This window comes from Mustelus asterias, chromosome 4 (genome assembly GCF_964213995.1).
Source record: "Mustelus asterias chromosome 4, sMusAst1.hap1.1, whole genome shotgun sequence".
Classification (NCBI taxonomy): domain Eukaryota; kingdom Metazoa; phylum Chordata; class Chondrichthyes; order Carcharhiniformes; family Triakidae; genus Mustelus; species Mustelus asterias.
Window position 1 is genome coordinate 86,782,112 of NC_135804.1, and position 16,164 is coordinate 86,798,275.

The following is a 16,164-nucleotide window of genomic DNA, read 5'->3' on the forward strand; positions in this document are numbered from 1 at the left end:
TACCCCCACATATTTTACCCACTAATCCCGCTAACCTACGCATCTCAGGACTCTAAGGGGCAATTTTTTTTTTAACCTGGCCAATCAACCTAACCCGCACATCTTTGGACTGTGGGAGGAAACCGGAGCACCCGGAGGAAACCCACGCAGACACGAGGAGAATGTGCAAACTCCACACAGACAGTGACCCGAGCCGGGAATCGAACCCTGGACCTGTGAAGCAGCAGTGCTAACCACTGTGCTACCATGCCGAATGAGGCTAGGTCGTTAAATTTATTTAAGGCAGATTTTTGATAGACAAGGAAGTTCAGGATTATGGATGGCAGACGGCAAAGTGGGATTGATTCCACAGCCAGATCAGCCAAGAGCATATTGGCCAGAATTTTATGCTCCCCTCCTCTCAATCTAGTGGGTGGCAGGGGTGTGGGGGAGGGGGGGGGGGGTGCAGCTGGAATACTGTGTGCAGTATTGGTCCCCTTATTTACAGAAGGATATATTGGCCTGGAGGGAGTGTAGAGAAGGTTCACCAGGTTGATACCAGAGATGAGGGGTGTTGATTATGAGGAGAGACTGAGCAGATTGGGTTTGTATTCGTTGGAATTTAGAAGGCTATGGGGGGATCTTATAGAGACCTATAAGATAATGAAGGGGCTGGATAGGGTAGAGATGGAGAGATTCTTTCCATTTAGAAAGGAAACTAGAACTAGAGGGCACAGCCTCAAAATAAAGGGGGGTCAGTTTAGGACAGCGTTGAGGAGGAACCTCTTCTCTCAGAGGGTGGTGAATCTCTGGAATTCTCTGCCCACTGAAGTGGTGGAGGCTATCTCGTTGAATATGTTTAAATCATGGATAGATGGATTCCTGATCGGTAAGGGAATTGGGGGTTTATAGGGATCAGGCGGGTAAGTGGAACTGATCCACTTCAGATCAGCCATGATCTTATTGAATGGCAGGGCAGGCTCGAGGGGCTAGATGGCCTACTCCTGCTCCTATTTCTTATGTTATGTTGTCACCTACTCCAACCTCAAAGCAATTTTATGCTGAGGCAACAAGGTCTCAGAAGGGAAGTCCACCTTTATCCCAATTGAGACCCCTAAGTGGCCACTTATTGGCTATTTTCCACCTAGCCATAAGTTTTATGTGCAGACTGAAGCAACCTGAAAACAAAGATAATTAGATCACTGGTCAGAAGTGTTGGGAGTGGGAGGGGAGAGGTAGGATGCTTCCATTTGAAGCCCCTTTCTGACTGGGGACGTCCTCCACTTGAGCTCCAGTTCTCCCTTCCCTTCTAGCCTATCCCCTTAACAGTCTCCCTATTAACCCCAGGCATTCCTTATCCTCACCGCCCTGGGATCCCTGACATTGGCCTGGGTCCCCGGTTCCCGTGACTTAGTCTCAGGCAGCTCCATGCAGTTCAACATCCGGCCACTGCAGCACTTTTGCTGTAGGGACTGGAGAATCTTTCTCCCGAGTGAAGGGCAAAAGTTCTGCCTAATGTCAATTAGCATCACTTAAGCAATAGTTAAGTGCTTAAGTGGAGTTGTGTATGCTGCCAATTCTGTGAATGGCAAAGGCTCAAAAAAAAATGCAGATCATTGAATCAGGTTCAAGGGCTGAATTGTCTACTCCTAATTCCTATGCACCTATGACAAGAATAACAGAGCAACCCCTAGTCACTACCAGGATGAATTTCAGAATGGAAAAGAGAAGCTTTACTTCCATTACCCCTGTAACATATGCTAGATTTAGTGAGGCAGCTGTATTGCCCATAACCACGTGAGTGCATATTCTTCAAGTGCACAGCCGTCACAAACGCTTAAAATATACTCTCACTCCAAAGCCGGTTCTCAATCCCAGGATACACACTTGTGCAACCTGTGAAACTGACATCCTAGTACAATGAAATGCCTATTCTTTGAGTTTGAAATCGGTCATCTGCAAGGTGTTCCACTTCCACTAAAATGCTGTCGCAAGTCGGCATACAAAGCTAATCTCACTGGTAGACTGCTATTTTTGCACTGGAAAGCTACTTCAGTGAGCAATACAAATCTCAGCTACTTTATATTCCGAGTTCAATGTTGAATACTGAATTCAAGGAGTTGGAAATCCATTTATTGCAGCAATGACGCCCTGCTGCTAAGTATCTTCAAATGTTTTGTAAGCAGCTTTTTAAAAATTTGCCATTGTCAAATCACTGCTGCACCAACTTCGATATAAATTCAATGAAGTAAGTACCCAACATGGACATTTTAGACATATGCACTTACAAAACAAGAGTTTGTTTAAAATACTTAATCTGGCTGCTGGTCTGTATCACCTGATTTTTTTGCCACTTTAGACTTGTGTGGTAGGGTATTTAGTATAATATGCACATTTGAGGCAGCAAATGATACAAAATGGGCAAGGTTTGATCAATTCATTCAAAGCGTTCAGAAAATAAAGATTTAATTTTTCGCTAGTTGTTTGGGCAATGAGAGTCAAGTACTTATTTTTGTATGTTGGCTAACGTACTTGGCACTTCATTAAATACTACATTTTGAAAGAGCTATGTTGACCTCCAGAAATGGAATGTGGGGGAGATTTGATGAACTAGTTTGCATACCTCACAGAACAATGTTTTTATTACATTTTCAGTCAATGGGTTGGGGTACTGAATAAATAATTATAATACATACATTGCAGAGGAAGCTTGACAAAATGTTATATTTAAGCACCACAAATTTGACAGGGAAACAAATGATGCAGTTATCACAAGTATCAATATTTCAAAATGACTGGATTTGTAACATAGAAAGATTTGTGTAAGCTGTCAGTAGAAAGCCCTGGAAACTTACATTCTTTTAGTTTTAAGTTGGAACATTGGTTAGAATATCCAGCTTTTGCTGTTCCAAAAATACGCAAGGGGAAGAAAGGAATTGGCTTTAGAATACAATCAGTAAAAACAGACAGTGTTTGTGTGCGTGTGTGTGTGTGTGTGTGTGTTTGTGGGGGGGTGGGAACAGTAAGTAGTCTCAGGACACCATGTTAAAGTCCAACAGGTTTATTTGGTAGCACGAGCTTTAGGAGCGCTTCTCCTCATCAGGAGCAGCGCTCCTAAAGCTCGTGCTACCAAATAAACCTGTTGGACTTTAACATGGTGTCCTGAGACTACTTACTGTGCCTTCCCCAGTCCACACCGGCAACTCCACATTGTGGGTGGGGAAGTAGTGTTTGGGGCCTGGGAGCTGGACAGGCTCACAGAAGGAGAAATAGCCCGGTAGAAACAAAAGAAGGCAGAGAGGAATAAGTGATCTATTACACTGCAGAGGTTGAAAAGTGGCTAACATTGGGGCAGGTGCACTGGAACAATACTTGGAAGCCACGGAGTAAAAGGAGAAGATGGGAGCATCAACAGCATTTTAAAAAGAAGAAACTTATTTGACTGGTAAAAGTGCAAGAAACACAAAAAAATTATGAAAAGGAGCTAGGAAGGGAGCTTCAGAAAGTCACTCTACAGCATCAAGCAATATAAAGTTGAAACCATGTTGTGGTAGGTCCAGCAAATTTTAAATCTTTAAATACAACTTTGTTATAAACTCTTACACACGGTATTTCTATATTGAAGGATGAATGCTCCTTTAAGATCTCATTTGTTTTTTCAAAAGACCACGACATTTCCCAATTAAAATTCAACTGTAAAACACATGCAAACAAAGTTCTGTGGTGAGCAAAAGTCTGTCCGCGGGCTAACAGATTTCTCTATGTTTGTACTTACTAGATCATTACTGCTGTTGCCACACCAATAAAATGCTTTCTGAAGCAATAGCACTGATTCCCTTGGGAAACAGTTAGGATAGGGGGCTCCCCAGTTTCAGTCAATACTTCTAGGAATCTCCCACAGAGGCCGATGGGCATTCACTAGGGTTAACAGATTATCTTAAAACCATCACAAATAAATACTGCAATAATTCAAATAAGGGATCAAGTCCCCACAAAGAGTAAAGTTAAAGGTTATTAGTCACAAGCAAGGCTTACATTAACACTGCAATGAAGTTAGTGAAATTCCCCTAGTCACCAAGTCTGGCACCTGTTCGGTCAATGCACCTAACTAGCACGTCTTTCAGACTGTGGGAGGAAACCTGAGCATCCGGAGGAAACCCACGCAGACACAGAGGGAACATGCAAACTCTGCACAGACAGTGATCCAAGCTGGGAATCAAACCCGGTCCCTGACGCTGTGAGGCAGCAGTGCTAACCACTGTACCACCGTGCTGCCCTAAATGGAGATGTCAGGAGTGAAATGTCAGGAGCAGGCGATGGAGAAGAATTTACTTCAATCTTGAGTGAAATGTACCGACCTTTCAAAAAATTGACAATATTCGAGGTTGCCACAATCACACTAATATTGAGAGTCTGGAAATCCAATTCAATCGTACATGCAGTTTGCTATTTTGGCTACATGTTCCTTAAACGTGACGATCAATAACTGAGATCCAGACACCAGGTGACTTGATCAAAATCATAAAAACAGTTAAATGAGCAAAAATCTGTTCAGTAATTTAGGAGCACAGTACACTTGTGCACCAATGAAGTGTGTCAGGGTGGAGTTGCAGGTCCATTCCAACAAATTTAATTTCCAACTTTTACCTCTGTCCATAAGCAGCTTGACTAAGGATGGACAGAAGCTGCTTCCTGTAAAAGGGGATAAAAGTCCAAAAGCAATTTGCTTGTTCATTGCCCTGTTTGACAATATAGCGTGCTTAGAAAAGGTGCTTACGAAATAAATATATAATTACTTAAAAATGAGGAGCAACATAAAGGGAGGAAAAATTAATGTTATTTATATATTGGGGCGGCACGGTAGCACAGTGGTTAGCACTGCTGCATCACAGCTCCAGGGACCTGGGTTCGATTCCCGGCTCGGGTCACTGTCTGTGTGGAGTTTGCACATTCTCCTCGTGTCTGCGTGGGTTTTCTCCGGGTGCTCCGGTTTCCTCCCACAGTCCAAAGATGTGCGGGTTAGGTTGATTGGCTATGCTAAAATTGCCCTTAGTTTCCTGAGATGCGTAGGTTAGAGGGATTAGTGGATGGATATGGGGGTAGGGCCTGGGTGGGATTGTGGTCGGTGCAGACTCGATGGGCCGAATGGCCTCTTTCTGTACTGTAGGGTTTCTATGATTTCTATGATATAATGCTCAAGTTAACCTATGGAATATAGAAAGGTACTGGACAGAAATATTGTATTCCCTCTTTATACAGTACTGTTGTTCTCAAACATTACATATATACACACACCCAACTCTTTTGAGTTAAACAATGATATATGCAGGCATCGAAAGGACCTGGTTTCAATGGTCCTTAACACTTCAGTGAGGAAGTAATGCTTGAGCTGAAGCACAGTGAAATCAATAAATGACCTCAAAGAATGACAAGGGCTTGGCAACTGCACAAACATTTGAGAGATACACACATTGAAAAGATCCATTCAGCAACAACTATTGGAAATCCAAATAATCTTCCAGCAATGCAATGTTACCACATTCTATATAACATGAAGGCTTCAAGCAAGAAACTGAAACTTTGACCCAAACCTTCCGTGGAATAGCAATAAGAATTGGATTTGCCGCTCCACTCCTACACAATTACCTCGAAATGAAGCCACTTCTTTCTCATGCATCCGACCAACTTGGGCCGGGCACGAACAGTATAGTGCGTAGTATAGTGCAATGGGTTCCAAGCTGAATCAGAGGTAAGGAAGACACACCCTGGGCAATTAACTTTGCAATCCTTACATGTAGACTTTTGAAATTGATTTTAAAATAACGCTATAAACTGAGTGACACTTCTGCAAGCAGACAAGTAATTTGAGCAAAATAAGAGTGTTTAGTATTCCAATGAATAAAGGATAGCTTTTGATCTTCACTTGTGACCAACCTCAAAAAGCTAGCCCTAATTAGGATGGAGAAACAAATAAAGTTCTCACCAATCAGGCAACCAGCCATTGGAAAAATTACAATAAAAAAAAGCTAAAGGCTTGAAAATAGGACCACAAAGAATGAGAATTGTTAAAAATAGGAAGGGATGCAATGTCAGATGCAAAGAATAATTCAGCATTTTAAATGTTACAATTATGGTGGAATGATTACACATTCTGTTTTCGCAATTTTTCCTGGTATATATAAAAAATATATAGAAACAAAACTTGGGCAGTATTAAGTGGCTGCTGGCTATATGCAACACCACTTATTCAGTTCCATTGCAGTCAATGGAATTAAATATCAGGTACTGTGTATGACAGGCAGCTGTTCTGATGCCACCCATTTTGCACCACTGTCACATATTTTCATGATGTGGAGATGCCGGCGTTGGACTGGGGTAAGCACAGTAAGAAGTCTCACAACACCAGGTTAAAGTCCAACAGGTTTATTTGGTAGCAAATACCATAAGCTTTCGGAGCGCTGCCCCTTCGTCAGATGGAGTGAAAATCTGTTCTCCAACAGTGCACAGAGACACAACATCAAGTTACAGAATACTAATTAGAATGCAAATCTCTACAGCCAGCCAGGTCTTAAAGGTATAGATAATGTGGGTGGAGGGAACATTAAACACAGGTTAAAGAGATGTGTATAGTCTCCAGACAGAACAGCTAGTAAGATTCTGCAAGATCAGGAGGCAAGCTGTGGGGGTTACTGATAATGTGACATAAATCCAACATCCCGGTTTAGGCCATCCTCATGTGTGCGGAACTTGGCTATCAGTTTCTGCTCAGCGACTCTGCGCTGTCGTGTGTTGTGAAGGCCGCCTTGGATCATCGACACGGATGCCATCATCTCACGTGAGAACACCATCTACCAGGTACACGGTACATACTCTTGCAACTCGGCCAACGTTGTCTACCTGATACGCTGCAGGAAAGGATGTCCCGAGGCATGGTACATTGGGGAAACCATGCAGACGCTACGACAACGGATGAATGAACACCGCTCGACAATCACCAGGCAAGACTGTTCTCTTCCTGTGGGGGAGCACTTCAGCAGTCACGGGCATTCAGCCTTGGATCTTCAGGTAAGCGTTCTCCAAGGCTGCCTTCACGACACACGACAGCGCAGAGTCGCTGAGCAGAAACTGATAGCCAAGTTCCGCACACATGAGGACGGCCTAAACCGGGATGTTGGATTTATGTCACATTATCAGTAACCCCCACAGCTTGCCTCCTGATCTTGCAGAATCTTACTAGCTGTTCTGTCTGGAGACAATACACATCTCTTTAACCTGTGTTTAATGTTCCCTCCACCCACATTATCTGTACCTTTAAGACCTGGCTGGCTGTAGAGATTTGCATTCTAATTAGTATTCTGTAATTTGATGTTGTGTCTCTGTGCACTGTTGGAGAACAGATTTTCACTCCAGCTGACGAAGGGGCAGCGCTCCGAAAGCTTATGGTATCTGCTACCAAATAAACCTGTTCGACTTTAACCTGGTGTTGTGAGACTTCTTACTGTACTACATATTTTCAAACAGGGCAACAAACAAGCAATTTGCTTTTGGACAAATTTTTAACACTAGTAACTACTTATTAGTATTTCAAATAATTTCACAAATTTACTTTTGTTTTGTGAGTGATTTTGCTGTAATATCTATGGCTTGTTCCAACAGTGTGTTCTATGTTTTGGAAACCTAACTGTAGGTAGCTCAGAGGCGGAAACTCCTTTTAACCAAAAGCACTAAGGCTTAAGCATTCATGAGTATTTGACTGCTCACGCTCTTAAAACACAGATATTTAGTGTCTTACTCGATTAAATGAAAACTGGTTTAACATCAGTGATTCATACTGTCATAATTATGAGCAACAGGAACTTAATTAAATGCTACTGCTTTCAAAGCTCTTCCAATAAGGAATAATATGATTCAAAATCTTGCAAATTGGCAGGCCATAAAGCACTAATCCACTGGTCACAGATCTGCATCAAGTCAAATTCCATTTATATTAGTGAAAATAGACTGATGTTTTAGGGATTGCATTCTATGATTTGGGCTCATGGTGGTTAGCACTGCTGCCTGACAGCATCAGGGACCTGGGTTCAATTCCCACTAATGGTGACTGTGAAGTTTGCACATTCTCCCCAAATCTGTGAGGGTTTCCTCCGTTTCCTCCCACAGCGGTGGTACCAAGGATGAGAGAAGGAAGGGAGAGGCACTTAAGGGGGATTAGTGGGTAAAATATTTGGGGTTACGGGGATAGGGCCTCGGTGGGATTGTCATCGGTGCAGGCTCGATGGACTGAATGGCCTCCTCCTGCAATATAGGGATTCTATGATTCATTTGGACAATATTAAGAGGTATGAAGTGAGATAAAGCTTCTGTTATTGATACTATAATGGTTCTGTCTGAATTATTGGTTTGTAAGAGCAGCCTTTTTCAAAGCAGATTTTTGAATGAGTCTTTTTAAAGTTCATTTCAAAACTTGCCATTGTTATTATATGGCAAGTTCGTTCTATAGTCCATACTGGGTAAATGAGCATAGTAATGCAGGAGGGAAATGGAGGATGCAAAGGAGCAATGGAATGGGCATGAAGGGAGCATGGGGAGTGGCTGGGAGGACCAGAGGGCCTCACAACCTTTAACACTACTGGGGCAAAGTCCCAGAGAGCTCAATTTTCAGACTTCCCACCTCAATGGTCAAAGTCCAGCCCCAGGTTACTGTTTGAGAAACTAATTCTCACCCAACTCCATCCTGTTATTATTCTCAATACACATTACATACAAACAACACTTGAAACACCATAGCATACAAGGCTACAGGCCAAGTGGTGGAAAATTGGATTTAAATAGATGTTTGAAGGCTGGCACACTCACAATGGGCTGAAAGGCCTCTTTTGGGCTTATAAAACTCTTATGTTTATGTTCCGCAGCATCAGAATTCCCCTGCTCTGCTCTTCTTCCCTTTGAAGTGCTGAATAAGCAGTTTGCTTTGTACTCAATGGTGGCGAGCCACTTGCAGATTTAAATTGAATCAGTGAGAATTTTGTTACTTAACTGCAAGTACTGTTTAAGTAGATGTAACATAGATAAAGCTTGCTGTTTACCTGGCTGCAGAAATATCCATGGTGAACACTTTTCTGCAAAGCTTTGCAACACCAGTTCAACTGGCCCCACAAAGCTTCTCCATGTTATCCTGCACATCTATACTCTTCAGAAAATAACATACCTCTCACTCTACCATTGCCATCAAGAAAGGAAAATAAACTCTGGTTCAAAGAAAAGTGCAGGAGAGCATGTCTGGAGCAGCACCAGGGATATGTAAAAACCTATAACAGGACTAAATGGATGTAGCAGAAAGAACATGTGATAAGATCAAAGCCCTGCCACATCCAGTCATGAATGGTGGTGTACAGTGAAATAACCAGAGAAGATTGTTCTACAAACACCTCCACCCTTGATGATGGGGAGATCAGCACATCAGTGCAAAAGATAAGATTGAAGCATTTGGAACCATCTTCATCCAGAAATGCAAAGTGAATGATCTGTCTTGGTTTCCTCCTGAAGTCCCCAGCATCACAGGAATCAGTCTTCAATTAATTCAATTCACTCCACATGATATCAAGCAGCAATTGAAGGTATTGGATATTGCAAGATTTATGGGCACTGACAGTATCCCACCTGCAGTATTGAAGACGTGTTTCAGAATTAGCTCGTGGCTAAGGTGTTCCAGTACAGCTAAATACTGGCATCAGTCCAACAAAGTGGAAAATTGCCCAGTCGTGTCCTGTTCACTAAAAGCAGGACAAATCCTATTCAGACAGTTACTACCCAAAATGCTCTCAATCAGCAGTAAAGTGATGGAAGATACATTTGTCAATGCTGTCAAGCAGCATTTATACAACAACAACCTGTTCACCAACATTTGAGTTCAGCCTGGACCATTTGGCTCCAGATATCATTACACCCTTTGCCTAAATATGGACAAGAAAAAAAACTGAACTCTAGAAGAGGCGAGTGATTTTTTTATTCATTCGTGGCCATGGGCGTCGCTGGCTGACTAGCATTTATTGCCTATTCCTAGTTGCCCTTGAGAAGGTGGTGGTGAGCTGCCTTCTTGAAACGCTGCAAACCATATGTTATGGGTTGACCCACAATGCCGTTGGAGGGAAATTCCAGGATTTTGACAGAGACTTCAAAGGAATGGCGATATATTTCCAAGTCAGGATGGTGAATGGTTTGGAGGGGAACTTGCAGGTGGTGGTGTTCCTATGTATCTACTGCCCTTGTCCTTCTAGATGGAAGTGGTCATGGGTTTGGAAAGTGCTATCTAAGGATCTTTGGTGAATTGCTGCAGTGCATCTTGTGGATAGTACACACTGCTGCTACTGAGCATTGTGGTGAAGGGAGTGGATGTGGTGCCAATCAAGCAGGCTGTCCTTGACCTCAAGATACCATCTAACCAAGTGTGGCATCAAGGAGCTTTAGTGAAATTTAAGTCATTGGTAAATGATTGGCAATCAGGAGAAATTTCTCACTGGTTGGAGTCATACCTAGTACAAAAGGAAAATGATTGCGAGTGTTGGAGGTCAATTGACTTAGGATCAGGACATCGCTGCAGGGGTTCCTCAGGGCAGTGTCCTAACCCCAGTCATCTTCAGCTGCTTCAATGATCTTCCTTCCATCATTGGGTCAGATATGGGGATGTTCAGTGATGATTGTGCAATGTTCAATACCATTATGACTCCTCAGACACTAAAGCAGTCCATGCTCAAACACGTGAAGGCCTGAATTTGAAGAGAATCTAACCTTTGACTTCAACAGACGGCCAAAACCCCCACCAACATCCTGGGTTACCACTGAGCAGAAACTTAACTGGACCAGCCATATAAATACTGTGGCTGCAAAGCAAGTCAGAGACTGATTGCTTGCAGCAGGTAATTCACTTGACTCTGCAAAGCCCACCATCTACAAGACAGAGGTGCTCCCCTTCGATCACTCAGCTGGTAGAGCGGAGGACTGTAGATGATTCAAACTGACATCCTTAGGTCGCTGGCTCAAAGGAAGCCCAATATCCACTTTACAGGTGGCACTGTTAAGTCACAGGAACCTGGGTTCGATTCCTGGCTTGGGTCATTGTCTGTGTCTGCGTGGGTTTCCTCTGGGTGGTGCGGTTTCCTCCCACAGTCCAAAGATATGCAGGTTAGGTGGATTGTCCCTCAGTGTACCTGAACAGGCACCGGAGTGTGATGATTAGGGGATTTTCACAGTAACTTCATTGCAGTGTGAATCTAAGCCGACTTTTGACGAATAAAATAAACTTTAAACCTTTTAGAAGTGTGATGGAATATTCTCCATGCACCTGGATGACTGCAATTGCAGTAACATAGAGGCTGAACATCGTTCACAACAAAGCAAATTGCTTGCTCAGCACCCCAAACTCCACCTTAAACATCACTCCTGCCACCACCAGTATACAGTGGTAGCAGTGTGCACAATCTTTAAGACACACTACACTTGCCAAGCCTCCTTCACCTTCAAAACCCATGACATCTAACACCTGGAGGGACCAAAGTGGCAGATGCTTGGGAACACCAGCCCCTCCAAGCCACCGCCATCCTGACTTGGAACAATATAGCTATTCCTTCATTGTCACTGGATCAGAAACTTGGAATTCCCTTCCTAACAGCTCTATGGATAAACCACAAACTGCAGCTGTTCAAAATGGCTGCTCACCTTAAGGGCAATTCGGCATGATTAATAACGCTGCCCTCACCTATAATGCTTGCATACCATGAAAGAATAAACAAGAAAAGGATATTTACAGATGTTGCATCAGCCTCTTTTATTCAGGACTACAATCATGAATTTGCCTTTTTAGCAGATATGGAGGAGAAAGGATCCCAGATTAGATTTCAAATCTGTGCTGAGACAGCAGATCTCAGTGACAGTATTAGCATCTGTAATTGCCCACTGCTTTTTTTATTCTTCATATGGCATTGAATAATGGCAACCATCCAATGAACATTCACAGAAGTGACTAAATCCAATGGTGGCTGTTATTCAGGATGGGTTTCAATTTTATAGGGACTTTTATTTTTATGCAATTTGCAACAACTGCATGCTGATTAGGTTTTCATATCTCTTTGGGACAAGATTCCATTTTGATCAAATTTATGTCAATATCACTGCAAGTTTATCAATAAATAATTTAAAATTAATTACTGGCAAGTTCTATTTACAAAACGTACATAAAAATTGTTGGCAACAGGTCAAATCTTTTATTGTACACACGGTTGTATTTAGAATTAAGAAATTTAAATATACAATACTATGCATACAGAAATCAAACATCACAGCATTGAGATGAATTCCTGAATTTTCCATATCAAAGGCATTATATAATGCAAAGAACAAAGAATATACAGCACAGGAACAGGCCCTTCGGCCCTCCAAGCCTGCACCGATCATGTGTTCCTCTGGGAGCGGACCTGCGGGGTGGAGACTGTGAGCGGTGAGAGAGAGAGCGCGGACTGTGAGTAAATTCTGGGGTTTTTTTTGTCTAATTTTCGGGAGGTTTTTTGTAATTAACGGAAACCGGAAGGCCGCATCGCGAAGCCTGCCGGTAGCTGTAGTTTTTTTTTTTCTCTCGGGCCCCTAGCCCTATAAATTGGTGCAGAGGAGATACCCGATCCTCTACACTGGTAGAGGATCCCACCCTTCCATCCTCCTCTAACCTAATTATAAGTGTGGGGAAGTTTTTTTTTTGTTTTCTTTTTTTTTTCTTGCTGGTAATGGCTTCAGGGATGGCAGTTCAGGCAGTATGCTGCATCTCCTGTGGGATGTATGTGGTGAGGAAATCCAGTAGTGTTTCAGGAGATTTTAGTTGTAAGAAGTGCATTAGATTGCAGCTTCTGGAGGAGCGTGTAAAGGAGATGGAGGGGGAGTTAGAGGAACTCCGCATAATTCGGGAGGCGGAGGTGGAAGTTGATAGGAGTTATAGAGAAATAGTAACTCCTAGAAATGAGGCTTGGGTCAATGCCAGGAGGAGGGGTAAGAAGCAATCGGGAAGACAATCCCCTGGGGCGGTTCCCCTCCATAATAGGTTTTCGGTGCTGGAGGCTACAGTTGAGGAGGAATCAACTGAGCATAGAGAGCAGATCTCTGGGGGTGAGCCGAGTGAGAAAGCTCAGGTGGTTAGGGGCTGTAAAAGACTGGGCCTTGTGATTGGGGACTCCACAATTAAGGGGACAGATAGGAGGGTCGGAACTAAAGGTAGGGACTCAGGGTTGGTGTGTTGCCTACCAGGGGCTGGGGTCCGGGATGTGTCTGACAGGGTATTCAGGACTCTTAGGGGGGAGGGAGATAAACCACAAGTTATTGTACATGTGGGGACACACGACATAGGGAGGATAGGGGAAGGGGATATTAGGCAGGGATTTATGGAGTTGGGGTGGAAACTAAAGGCCAAGACTGACAGAGTGGTTATCTCTGGACTCTTGCCTGTACCACGGGATAGTTTAGAGAGGAATAGGGAGAGGGAAGGTTTGAATTCATGGCTGAGGGGATGGTGCAGGAGGGAGGGGTTCAGGTACTTAAGCAATTGGGGCTCGTACTGGGGAAGGTGTGACCTCTATGAGAAGGATGGTCTACACCTTAATCAGAAGGGGACCAATATCCTGGGGGGTAAATTTGCTAAGGCCATGCAGGGAGGTTTAAACTGATTCGGGGGGGGGGGGGAGGGATCCTGAGTAGTGGGGCTGAAAGTGAGGGATGCATGGATGGGGACTGCAATGCACGGCATTGCAGAGGTGGGGTGGAGCAGGGTTTGAAATGTGTATACTTCAATGCCAGGAGTATTCGCAATAAAGTGGGTGAACTTGCAGCGTGGATCAGTACCTGGGACTTCGATGTTGTGGCTATTTCAGAGACATGGATAGAGCAGGGGCAGGAATGGATGCTGCAGGTCCCGGGGTTCAAATGTTTTAGTCGAAGTAGGGAAGGAGGTAGAAGAGGGGGAGGGGTAGCATTATTGGTCAGAGATTGTATCACAGTGTCAGAGAGGAGGTTTGATGAGGACTTATCTGTTGAGGTAGTATGGGCGGAGATTAGAAATAGGAGAGGAGAGGTCACCCTGTTGGGAGTCTTTTATAGACCTCCTAAAAGTTCTAGAGAGGTTGAGGAAAGGATTGCGGAGTCAATCCTGCTTAGGAGTGAAAGTAATAGGGCAATTGTTATGGGGGATTTTAACTTGACTAATATTGACTGGAATTGTTATAGCTCTAGCTCGTTAGAGGGGTCAGTTTTTGTTCAAAGCGTGCAGGAAGGTTTTTTGACTCAGTATGTAGACAGGCCAACTAGAGGTGAGGCTATATTGGATCTGGTGCTGGGAAATGAGCCAGACCAGGTGCTAGACTTGGAAGTTGGTGTGCATTTTGGTGATAGTGACCACAATTCGGTTACGTTCACCTTAGTGATGGAAAGGGATAGGCATGAACCTCGGGCCAGTGGTTTTAGCTGGGGGAAGGGTAATTATGAGGCTATTAGGAGAGAATTAGGAAACATAGGTTGGACTAGGAGATTACAGGGACTGGGAACGTCCGACATGTGGAGTTTTTTCAAGGAGCAGCTACTGCGAGTCTGTGATAGGTATGTCCCTGTCAGGCAAGGAGGAATTGGTAGGGCTAGGGAACCGTGGTGCACCAAAAAAGTTTCTTTGTTGGTTAAAAAGAAAAAGGAGGCTTATGTTCGGATGAGACGTGAGCACTCGGGTAGTGCACTAGAAAGCTTTAGATTGGCTAAGAGGGAGTTGAAGAGCGAGCTTAGAAGGGCTAAAAGGGGACATGAGAAGACTTTGGCGGATAGGGTTAAAGAGAATCCTAAGGCGTTCTATAGGTATGTCAAGAACAGAAGGTTGGTTAGGGCAAGTTTAGGGCCAGTTATAGATGGCAGAGGGAAGTTATGTGTGGAACCGGAGGAGATTGGTGAAGCATTGAACCAATATTTCTCTTCGGTGTTCACGCAAGGGGACATGAATATAGCTGAGGAGGACACTGGGTTGCAGGGGAGTAGAATAGACAGTATTACAGTTGATAAGGAGGATGTGCAGGATATTCTGGAGGGTCTGAAAATAGATAAATCCCCTGGTCCGGATGGGATTTATCCAAGGATTCTCTGGGAGGCAAGAGAAGTGATTGCAGAGCCTCTGGCTCTGATCTTCAGGTCGTCGTTGGCCTCTGGTATAGTACCAGAAGATTGGAGGTTAGCGAATGTTGTCCCATTGTTTAAGAAGGGGAACAGAGACTTCCCCGGGAATTATAGACCGGTGAGTCTCACTTCTGTTGTCGGCAAGATGTTGGAAAAAATTATAAGGGATAGGATTTATAGTTATTTGGAGAGTAATGAATTGATAGGTGATAGTCAGCATGGTTTTGTGGCAGGTAGGTCGTGCCTTACTAACCTTATTGAGTTTTTTGAGAAAGTGACCAAGGAGGTGGATGGGGGCAAGGCAGTGGACGTGGTATATATGGATTTTAGTAAGGCATTTGATAAGGTTCACCATGGTAGGCTTCTGCAGAAAATGCAGATGTATGGGATTGGGGGTGATCTAGGAAATTGGATCAGGAATTGGCTAGCGGATAGGAAACAGAGGGTGGTGGTTGATAGTAAATATTCATCATGGAGTGCGGTTACAAGTGGTGTACCTCAGGGATCTGTTTTGGGGCCACTGCTGTTTGTAATATTTATTAATGATCTGGATGAGGGTATAGTTGGGTGGATTAGCAAATTTGCTGATGACACCAAAGTCGGTGGTGTGGTAGACAGTGAGGAAGGGTGTCGTAGTTTGCAGGAAGACTTAGACAGGTTGCAAAGTTGGGCCGAGAGGTGGCGGATGGAGTTTAATGCGGAGAAGTGTGAGGTAATTCACTTTGGTAGGAATAACAGATGTGTTGAGTATAGGGCTAACGGGAGGACTTTGAATAGTGTGGAGGAGCAGAGGGATCTAGGTGTATGTGTGCATAGATCCCTGAAAGTTGGGAATCAAGTAGATAAGGTTGTTAAGAAGGCATATGGTGTCTTGGCGTTTATTGGTAGGGGGATTGAATTTAGGAGTCGTAGCGTTATGTTGCAACTGTACACAACTCTGGTGCGGCCGCACTTGGAGTACTGTGTGCAGTTCTGGTCCCCACATTACAGGAAGGATGT